Source organism: Oryx dammah, unplaced genomic scaffold (assembly GCF_014754425.2).
Source record: "Oryx dammah isolate SB20612 unplaced genomic scaffold, SCBI_Odam_1.1 HiC_scaffold_23, whole genome shotgun sequence".
Classification (NCBI taxonomy): Eukaryota; Metazoa; Chordata; class Mammalia; order Artiodactyla; family Bovidae; genus Oryx; species Oryx dammah.
This window is the reverse complement of record NW_024070207.1, coordinates 129,182,788-129,194,508: the sequence shown is the minus strand read 5'-3', so window position 1 is coordinate 129,194,508 and position 11,721 is coordinate 129,182,788. Positions and strand designations below refer to the sequence as shown.

At 43.2% G+C, this 11,721-nt stretch overlaps 1 long non-coding RNA gene across 2 annotated transcripts in view; it reads left to right on the top strand.

The window, feature by feature from the left end:
* Positions 1 to 11,519: 11,519 nt before the first annotated feature.
* Positions 11,520 to 11,721, top strand: part of LOC120882401 — a 24,992-nt gene continuing 24,790 nt past the window's right edge. For both annotated transcript variants that reach the window (XR_005725499.1, XR_005725498.1), the window contains exon 1: positions 11,520 to 11,634. This is a non-coding gene — a long non-coding RNA (uncharacterized LOC120882401). The remainder of the gene's footprint in view (positions 11,635 to 11,721) is intronic.

Genomic DNA, 11,721 nt, shown 5'->3' with positions numbered 1-11,721 from the left:
AGGCTACTTTGCATTTCTTGAGCCCTATTAAATTTCAGACTCGTTGGTTGATGAACACCGAGCAAGTTTTAGTGAGAAAAACTGAATTCTGAAGAAATGTGGACAACCGGAGTCGTCAGAGACAAACAAGAAAGGCTGCAAGCTGGTGGAAACGAAATTGTGTTCCCGTCAGTCCTGATCTCAAAGTTGTCCATGTGCTTCCCTCCCTCAGCGAGAACCGAGGTTAAAGAGAGGTCACATTTTATGCAAAGCTGGTGTTTAATCTCATGATTCTGACAGAACCAGTAAAGATCTTCCAACCACACTGTCTGAAACATACATTTGAATTAACTCTCCCATTCAGAAGGTGATTATCTCCAAGTGAAATACTTAAACTTTTTCAACTAAGATAGCCTCCAAAAATGACACCAGTCTAGGCTAACGTGTGGCTTTCCTTTTTCTGCTGATGCAAAATGGAAGGAAAGAAAGGAAACAAAAAAAAAAGTAGCTTCCAGGTGAATATGGTAAGAAAGAAGTGGTACACAGGTAAAATGGAATATTAGCCATTAAAAAGCATGAAACAATGCCATTTGCAGCAAGATGGGTGCAACGGAGATTATCATACACGGTGAAGAAAGTCAGAAAGAGGAAGACAAATGTTGTGATGTCACTTATATATGGGAAGTAAAATATGGCACGAAGGAACTTATTTACCCAACAGAAGCAGACTCACAGATACAGAAAACAAACTTGTGTTTGCCTAATAGGAGGAGGCTGGGGAAGAGAAGGATTGTGAGTTTGGCATTAGCAGATACAAACTGTTATATACAGGATGGATAGACGAAAAATTCTCATTGTATACCACAGGGAAATATACGCAAGAACTCAAAACCGAAATGTGGAAAGAGTCTGAAAAATGATAGAGATATGTATGTATAAAGAAATCATGTTGTCGTACACCTGCCTGAAACTAACACATCGATACTGAACTATCCTCCAACGTAAGATAAAATTTAAGAATTGATTTTTGAGGCCCCCGAACACAAAGCTTGTGGAAATGGAGGGGTTTACTCCAATCTCAGAGTCTGTAAGCCATCTTTAGAGGAGCCATTCTCATAAACACGGAGCCTGTGTTCATGACTCCCATAGTGCATCCTGCAAATAAAGGATCCCACCATACATGCATCCTGGGGAAAACTCCACACAGGTCCTCACCTACATCACAAGATGTGGAGTCCTGAGGTCCACCAGCATTCTAACACTGGATCAGCTACCAGCTCCCCGTTCCCTGGAGAGCCTCCTGCCCAAGGCTCCCCCTGTCAGACATCACCCAGTTGACTCTGCTAAACCTTTGGTTCTCTTTTATTCACCTACAGAGTCTGTGGGACCAGGCACATCCTCTTCCCCATGGAATCAAGATCAACAACACGAAGACGATCTTCCTGGTTCCTGGTCAACGGGATCCTTCCCTCTTCACACTCACACTCTCTTTCCTGGCTCCTCTCTCTTGCTCACTAGTCACTTCCTGTCTGCTGGTGTTTGATTTCTGAGGGTTTAAATAAACTGGCTTAATACACACCTGACTTAACGTGTGTCTCTATAGCAAGTGCCTGATTTTAAAACACACAAATACGCATATCCGATTCAACTATCCAGAAAGATATGTCTATGATAGGATAGTTGTTCCACTGGAGACAATTCTGATCAGGGTTAGATAGAGATGTCCTAGAATGTCCAGCAGACAAGGATACAGAGAAGTATATTCAATCATAGGACAGGGGGACAGGGTTCTGGATCCTCTTACTGTACAGAAGGGGACAGCCTGGTCAAGAAAGATGTCATATAAAGCAAGAAAGCATCATATTTGTCACAGGGAAAGGAGCTTGTGTTTTCCTCTCTGAGCTTCACATAGAGAAAGTGTAAGACACCATGGGCCACAGCAGGAAAATTGCGTATTCCGATAGCACAAACCCTTCTGAAACTGAGCTCAAGGACTGATGTTGCTAAACCACTGTGTCACTAGTAAGCAAAGTTCAGCAGCAGCTGAGACCTGGTCGGTCCATAGGATCATGAAGTCAGATCTGCACTGTCTGAAGGAACAGGATACCTGAATGCCGAGTCAGGAAGCTGTCACTGTCCTCAACACCTAAAGTTGGTCTCCAGCCTCGTATGCTTCAAAGAGCAGTTCAGTTCAGTCGCTCAGTCCGACTCTTTGCGACCCCATGAACTGCAGCACGCCAGGCCTCCCTGTCCATCACCAACTCCCGGACTTCAACCAAACCCATGTCTATCGAGTCAGTGATGCCATCCAACCATCTCATCCTCTGTCGTCCCCTTCTCTTCCTGCCCTCAATCTTTCCCAGCATCAGGGTCTTTTCAAATGAGTCAGCTCTTCACATCAGGTGGCCAAAGTATCGGAGTTCCAGCTTCAACATCAGTCCCTCCAATGAACACCCAGGACTGATCTCCTTTAGGATAGATTGGTTGGATCTCCTTGCAGTCCAAGGGACTCTCAAGAGTCTTCTTCCACACCACAGTTCAAAAGTATCAATTCTTTGGTGCTCAGCTTTCTTTATAATCCAACTCTCACATCGATACATGACTGCTGGAAAAACCATAGCCTTGACTAGACAGACCTTTGTTGTCAAAGTAATGTCTCTGCTTTTGAATATGCTGTCTAGGTTGGTCATAACTTTCCTTTCAAGGAGTAAGCGTCTTTTAATTTCATGGCTGTAATCACCATCTGCACTGATTTTGGAGCCCAGAAAAATAAAGTCAGTCACTGTTTCCACTGTTTCCCCATCTATCTGCCATGAAGTGATGGGACTGGATGCCATGATCTTAGTTTTCTGAATGTGGACCTTTAAGCCAACTTTTTTACTCTCCTCTTCCACTTTTATCAAGAGGCTCTTTAGTTCTTCACTTTCTGCCATAAAGGTGGTGTCATCAGCATATCTGAGGTTATTGATATTTCTCCCGGCAATCTTGATTCCAGCTTGTGCTTCCTCCAGCCCAGCGTTTCTCATTCCAATCCCAAAGAAAGGCAATGCCAAAGAGTGCTGAAACTACTGCACAATTGCACTCATCTCACATGCTAGTAAAGTAATGCTTAAAATTCTCCAAGCCAGGCTTCAGCAATATGTGAACTGTGAACTTCCAGATGTTCAAGTTGGTTTTAGAAAAAGCAAAGGAACCAGAGATCAAATTGCCAACATCTGCTGGATAATTGAAAAAGCAAGAGAGTTCCAGAAGAACATCTATTTCTGCTTTGTTGACTATGCCAAAGCCTCACCTGTGGGGTCACAATAAACTGTGGAAAATTCTGAAAGAGATGGGAATACCAGACCACCTGACCTGCCTCTTGAGAAACCTGTATGCAGGTCAGGAAGCAACAGTTAGAACCGGATAAGGAACAACAGACTGGTTCCAAATAGGAAAAGGAGTACATCAAGGCTGTATATTGTCACCCTGCTTATTTAACTTCTATGCAGAGTACATCATGAGAAACACTGGGCTGGAGGAATCACAAGCTGGAATCAAAGAGCAGGGGATGCTAAGATTTGCAGGGTTTTGACATTCCAAATATCAAGGGCACAGCACACCGTTCAGCCCCCCTCCCGCATGGTGTTTGAGCTGTATAGAATCAACAAGACCTAGCAAACACTCAAGAGACAGAACTTATTCCAAGGGCAGGTGAAAGCTCAGAGATATGGTCCAAAGCCTGGGAAAAATAATCCAAGACCTAAGAGGTATTTAAAAGAACAGAAGCAAAATGCAAACAAGACAGGGAAACATATATGTCTCTGAGGGCAGAGTTCCAGAAAAGAGCAAGAAAGCCTTCCTCAGTAATCAATGCAAAGAAACAGGAAAACAACAGAATGGGAAAAGATTACACATCTCTTCAAGAAAATCAGAGATACCATGGGAACATTTCATGCAAAGATGGGCACAGTAAAGGACAGGGATGATAAAGACTTCGCTGAAGCAGAAGAGATTAAGAAGAGGTAGCAAGAATACACAGAACAGTTGTACAAAAGAGGTCTTAATGACCTGGGTAACCATGATACTGTAGTCACCCAACCAGAGCCAGACATCCTGGAATGCAGAGTCAAATGGGCCTTAGGAAGCATCACTATGAACAAAGCTAGTGGAGGAGATGGAATCCCAGTTGAGCTATTTCAAATCCTGAAAGATGATGCTGTGAAACTGCTGCACTCAACATGCCAGCAAATTTGGAAAACTCAGCAGTGGCCACAGGCCTGAAAACAGTCAGTTTTCATTCCAATCTGAAAGAAAGGCAATGCCAAAGAATGCTCAAACTGCCACACACTTGCATTCATCTCGCATACTAGCAAAGTAATGCTCATAATTCTCCAAGCCAGGCTTCAATAGTAGATGAACCGTGAACTTCCAGATGTTCAAGCTGGATTTAGAAAAGGCAGAGGAACTAGAGATCAAATGGCCAGCATCGGTTGGATCATAGAAAAAGCAAGAGAATTCCAGAAAAACATCTGCTTCACTGACCATGCCAAAGCCTTTGACTTTGTGGATCACAACAAGCTGTGGAAAGTTCTTAAAGAGATGGGAATTCCAGACCTTACCTGCCTCCTAAGAAAACTATATTCAGGTCAAGAAGCAACAGTTAGAAATGGACATGGAACAACAGACTGGTTCCAAATTGAGCACGGAGTACGTCAAGGCTATATACTGCCACTGAGCTTATTTAACTTATAGACAGAGTATATCAGGAGAAACCCTGGGGGGGATGAAGCACAAGCTGGAATCAAGATTGCCGGGAGAAATATCAATAACCTCAGATATGCAGATGACACCACCCTTATGGCAGAAAGTGAAGAACTAAAGAACTTCTTGATGAAAATGAAAGAAGAGAGTGAAAAAGCTGGCTCAAAACTCAACATTCAAAAACCTAAGATTATGGTACCAGTTTTTATCACTTCATTGCAAATAGATGAAGGGAAATGGAAACAGTGATAGACTTTATTTTGGGGGGGCTCCAAAACCACTGCAGACAGTGACTACAGCTATGAAATTGAAAGATGCTTGCTCCTTGGAAGAAAAGCTATAAGAAACCTAGACAGTGTATTAAAAACAAAAACATCACTTTACCAAGAAAGATCTGTAGGGTCAAAGCTATGGTTTTTCCAGTGGTCATGTACAGATGTGAGTAGGACCATAAAGAACACTGAGCGTCAAAGAACTGATGCTTTTGAACTGTGGTGTTGGAGAAGACTCTTGAGAGTCCCTTGGACTGCAGGAGATCACACAGGTCAATCCTAAAGGAAGTTAACCCTGAATATACATTGGAAGGACTGATGTTTAAGCTGACGCTCTGATATTTTTGGCCTCTAGATGCAAAGAGCCAACTCATTGGAAAAGATGCTGATGCTGGAAAGGATTGAGGACTGGAAAAGAAGGGGTTGGCAGAGGATGAGATGGTTAGATGGCATCACTGACTGAGTGGACATGAGCAAACTCCAAGACAGTGAAGGACAGGGAAGCCTGGTGTGCTGCAGTCCATGAGGACACAGAGAGTCAGACACGACTGAGCAACTGACCAACAACAAAGTCATATTTAATAGAGAGAATGTTTCAGTTCCTATGTAGACAAAGCTTCCAAATGGGTTAGAAGTAGCCAGTGACAAAGGCGTGTGTAATGAATATTTCCATGGCTTTGTTGATAGTAACAGAGACCAAGGGCTAAGTTTGAATTAACTTAAATATTAAGAAAACAGTTACAACAGTGGGAAATGTGTGACCTGGACAGCATATCCCCGTTTGACCTCAAGATATAAAGGAAAATAAATCTTCCTGACCTCGAAATATTGGACGTGTATTGTGGTTTCTCACTCACTCTAAAGGTTGAGTGTCCAGAGTCACTTAAGCATCTCCTAAAACAATCCTCGTGATTAAAATGACAAAAGACCATGAAACCTCAGCACTGCCAAGCAGGATATTGAAGATGACTTCAACGACCAAGGTCTTAAGGAGGAACAGCCTTTGGTTCATGACATGTCACGCCAACATAACGATCCTATAAAAAGTGTCACAATTCGCATCCTCTCCAACCACTGGGACACCCTCAGCTTCGAAAGAAGAAAGTCCACGGGAGACACGAGATGAAGGTTCTGCTCCTGACTCTTCTCCTTGGTCTGATTTGTTCTGCTCAGGAAGAGGAAGGTGAGCAAAGTCTCTCAGAGGTACCAGGGATGGTCTGATCTGGGAGGAGGTCTTGGGGTGTGTGTGTGTGTGTCCCTTTTGTGGTTTTGCTATGTGGCTCCATCAGAAACTTGTATCCCTCCAACTGATCAGTGCTCCATTTACTGGCTCCAGGCCTGTTCCACTTGGTCTCTGCATTATCTCTATCGTGTATTAATTGACTCTTGAACTTTTTTCCTGCTCTTCTAGCATGGAAAGAGGATCAGTCAAATAGCGGTTGGAGCTCTTGCATTTGACATCAGAGCTCAGACTCTCTCAGAAATGTCTTAATTCCTTCTTTCACTCGGACGTCAGTTTTACATTATTCTGTGAATCCTGCTTTGTTCAGTCGAGTTAGACAACATGGGCTGCTTTGCACGAGGGATGGGGAACTCATGAAGGATGATGCTTGATGAAAGAGAAAGACAAGGACTAAAATTTCTAAGGGGAATTTTTGGTCTCAGCTTTCAGGAAAATGGAGAGTCGTGCGCATTGCATTCGGTGATAAAGAACGTCCAGTTGGGGTTTTCCCTTGTTAAACTTGAAATTGACGATAAAAAGGGTACAATAAAGATCGACGTTTGTGTTGAGTAAGGAAAAATCACCCAGAAGGAAAACAGCTGTAAACCCCAAGCCTGAGGGACGGTGTGTCTCTCCCGTCTGCAGGGAGCTCTCCGTATGATGTTGAGAGCATGACCCCATGAGCTGTGGGGCTGACCAGGGTCTCTGAGCTGGGGGTGCAGTTCCTCTGTGAGCCCCTGGGGCAAGTTCTGGAATCTTTCATCACCACTGAGTTTACTAAAGACTCACTGCCCCAAGGACCACTCAGGGAATGTCCACTACACTACAGATGGTTTACTAAGAACATGCAAACTCGGGTATGTATATGGAGGAATAAAACTACTAACAACAAAACAAGTACTATTTCTTCTTGGAGTGATTTGTTTATAGACATATAAATATAGAAATATATACAATATATATGTATGTGTTAATAGTATACCTGGATCAATTACAACCACATGTACTGATACACACACACACACACACATATACCCTATCTTAGGAAACATTCCTGTTTGTTTTCACTAAATTTTTAGAGATTATCTATCATCTTACTCTTTGCTGATGTTTTGTTTTCTTTTCAAGTTTCTGAGCTCTATGTTTGAATTTTCACGTGGCTGCTCTTTCAGAAGCCAGCTTTACTAAAGTGTGCATGCATGTTAAGTCACTCAGTTGTTGCCCGACTCTGTGCAAACCCTCTGTACCACAGCCCCCCAAGCTCCTGTGTCCACGGGATCCTCCAGGCAGGAATACTGGAGTGGGTTGCTATGCCCTCCTCCAGCGGATCTTTCTGACCCAGGGATGGAACCCGTGTCTCTTATGTCTCCTGCTTTGGCAGGCGAGTTCTTTACCACTAGCACCACCTGGGAAGCCCCTTACTGAAGTGTCTTTACATGTAATTATATGCATGTTTGTGGAGGGCATAGTTCAAAGCATTTTGACAGGTGCACACCCTCTTCACGACCTCCACAGTCCAGGTACAAAACTCCTCCATCTCTGCCAAAAATCTCTTTTTTCTCGCCATTAATATCTCCTCCTTGAGCCATAGATAACGATGGATCTGCTTATTCTCTCCCCTTCTAGAACCTCAGACAGCAAGATTATGCACCTTGCATCATTTTTCCAGCTTAAACACTCAGCAGAATGTTTATAATTTTATCTCAGTGTCTGCATATACAGGGAGTCACATTTCTCAAGCCAAGTGAAAGGATATTGTTTGCACATATAAAACTGGGTATATTTTTCACGTAATAGAAAGTGGTTTTATTCCTACTTTCTAAATGTTTTGAGTAACTTCAATTTATTAATAACAGTGAACACAATTCACTGCGGATATTGTTTTCAAAGGTGTCTGTTCGATAATTAATCTAATTGTTTTTGTTGGGTTGTTTTGCTTTTAATATTGGGTTCATGTGCATGCTTCCTATGTACCAAATACACCCTTCATCACATATGGATTATATGAAATCAAAATCTTTTTTCTTATACAGTTGACAATATATGCAGTCCCTTCAGTCGTGTCCGACTCTTTGCGACCCCACGGACTGTAGCCCGCGAGGCTCCTCTGTCCATGGGATTCTCCAGGCAGGAATACTGGAGTGGATAGCCATCTCCTTCTCCAGGGGATGTTCCTGACCCAGGATCAAACTTGGGTCTCCTGTATTGAAGGGGATTCTTTACCCTCTGACCCACTGCAGAAGCCCTGACAATATATACCTTCTTATATTCAGTTCACTTCCGTTCAGTTCAGTCGCTCAGTTGTGTCCGACTCTTTGCAACCCCATGAATCCCAGCACGCCAGGCCTCACTCTCCATCACCATCTCCCAGAGTTCACTCAAACTCACATCCATCGCGTCAGTGATGCCATCCAGCCATCTCATCCTCAGTCGTCCCCTTCTTCTCCTGCCCCCAATCCCTCCCAGCATCAGAGTCTTTTCCAATGAGTCAACTCTTCGCATGAGGTGGCCAAAGTACTGGAGTTTCAGCTTTAGCACTTTCAAGTAAAGTAGAACAGAAGCAACATTGTAACAAATTCAATTAAAAAAATTAAAATAGCCCAGGAAAGGAAAAAAAAGAAAACCTTTAAAAGACAATGAACCCACTTGTAGAACTTTGATGCCTACAACCAACGAAGGGCACTGTTCAAAACACATTTTTATTTATATTCTCAAGTCATATTGTATTCTTCTCACAGAGTCACATTTAACTCACTCTTTCAACTATTCACAGAGCGTCACACAAAACCTTCTCCATAGAATAGTCCCTCTTTCCAAAATAGTACCCATACGCCCTCTAACTTTCCACCTTTCTCTATTCTCAAGCTACAACTTCTAAAGAGCGATTCACTTGGCAATTGTTTGTTAGCTTGTATGAATGTGTATCTTACTCCTTTCACAGGAAGACTGCTCAGTGGATGATGTCCTGACGGTGCTCCCGGGATGATGTCCTGAGTCTGTCTGCTTCCTGCTGAATTCTGAGGCTCAGGCTCTTGTTGGCGCTAAACCTGTATTTACTGAAATCAGGTCAAAGTGTGGACCTGAGGCATCTTACAGAGCACACGTTCTTCATGATGCGCATGTAGGTATAAGTTTAGTGGACATTGTATGGAACTCATTCTCTAGTAGTTTACTGTCAGATAAAGGAGAGACCAAAGCCTTCTGCAGAGGAAGGAGCTTTTCTCTCCTGTGGTGCACACATCTTGAGAAGCACTAGTCTGGGGTTTTCCACTGTTGATGTTGTGCTTGGCCTCCACCCTGACCTCACCTAACACTCACCAAACAGTAGAGTCTTGGGGAAGGGGTGGAAAAGTTCATTTCCTAGTTTAATTGACAATGAAGTGGTTTGGTCATGGGCTATGTCCAGGTGCTGACGGACTGAAACACCTAGAAAGGAATTACGTATCTAGTGTTCAGTAAAACTAACACATGAGATGATATGCAAACATGCACTGACTGATAAATGCCAGTCCTGGAACGTAGAAGCAAAGGTGAACACTGGCGAGACACAATGGGGCCTTTCTCTACGGGACCTTTTCTACAGGACCTTTTCTATGGGACCTTTCTCTGCGAGACCGGTCCTCTCTGACATTTCTAGGAAATTTCTTCCCGTCCACATCAACTCGCAATTGTAAACATTTCCACACGTACGAGGAAGGTCATGGAAATTTCAGACAAATGCAGCACACTTGGGAATTATGTGAGATGTACAAAGTAGGTCCACTGACCCTTGACCACGAATCCTTGAGGGAACTGGGTGGTCTTAGCAGCCAAGGTCAAAAGTTTCCTTTCATGGTTTCCATAGGAGTTGTGCAGTCTAAGATAGAAAGATAATGATCACAGAGAAAAAGAGAAAAGTAGGACAAAATCAATCATCTAGGAAAGAGAGGCTTCACAGTTACTGAAACCTGGTCAAACTGGAGAAAGAGACACCAGGAAGACATAACAAGCACAGCTTAGCATTTTTCGGGGGAGAGTTTACAAGAGTACTGTTTCAGGTAAGACCATTCTGTTTTTATTTATCAATTTTTTTTAACCTACATTTTTGGCAATACTGATGGAAAGAGTTTGGGATAAAGGTCCTATGAATTCCTTTATTTACAGAATAACAGGATTGCCACCACCTGTTGCCATCATCTCTAAGAGTTCTATGTGTACTCTCCCCTTGACTGGCTGTTAGAAAGGTCTAAACTTTCTAAGATGTGATGGTCCTAGGACGTATTCCCTGGGGACATGTGTTGGTAAGACTCCAGGAGGAAAGCCTGGGGATATTGGAGGTGCCTAGGGGGAGACATAAGGGTTATGGCAGGAGGATAAGGTGTGTTATCTGGGATCACATTCCTGCTCGAGATTATCTGTATCAGAATGACCCTTCTGGTCCAGTGCTTCAGACTCTGCCCTGGCACTGAAGGGGGTATGGGTTCCATCTCTTTTTGAAGAAGTAAGTTCCCTGGTTGAAAGGAAATACAAACAAGAGATTCTTTGGCTGTTTCACTGACCTTCATAATAACTAGACATATAGAGTTAGGAAATTTGCTTTTTCTTTTCTTCAACATTTTAGAGATAGGAACTACTGTCTTGCTTTCTTGCTTGCCTAAGAAACACCTGAGTCAATGACAAAATGAGATATCACAGATTTGATGGGTAAAGAGTGTCTGGAAAAGGAGAGGTGGAAAGGGGTTGCAGACTTGCCTTCTTCACCGGAGGTTGTGGGGCATTTGGATGGGTCATCCTCTTAGCTGTAAGGAGGACGGAGCCTGAGATGGGGATAGAGGGGGTGATAAATGCTTTGTGCTGACTTCCCTCTCACCTCAGAGAAAGAGGGGGCTTTCTAAGGCTCTCCTAAAAAATCATTTAAGTATGTGATTTACTTTTAGGAAATAAAATTATAACCACTTCCTAAGGTTAAGGAAGCAATACAGAAGCGGGGGGTGTGTGTCCTGCACAGTTTATCCCATTTTGGAACCCAGAATAGAAGGGAAACTCAATCTTTCTGACCTGAAATATCAGATGCATACTGTGATTTCTCACTCCCTCTAAAGGTCAAATGTCCAGATTCACTTCAGCACCTCCTAAAACAATCCTCATCATTCAATGACAAAATGTCATCAAAGTTCATCCCTGCAAAGCAGGATATTGAAGATGACTTCTGGATAACATTTTTCTTAAAAGGGACAAGCACGGGTTCACGACGCGTCACACCGACATAAGGATGCTATAAAAAGGGGCAGAATTCTCATCCTCTCCAGCCACTGGGACACCCTCAGCCTCAACAGAAGAAAGTCCACAAGAGACAAGATGAAGTTTCTCTTCCTGACTCTTCTCCTTGGTGTGGTTTGTTTGGCCCAAGAAGAGGAAGCTGAGCAAAGTGTCTCAGAGGTAGCAGGGATGGTCTGATCTGGGAGGAGGTTTTCAGAGGGTGTGTGTGTGTGTGTGTGTGTCTCGGAGGTAGCAGGGATGGTCTGA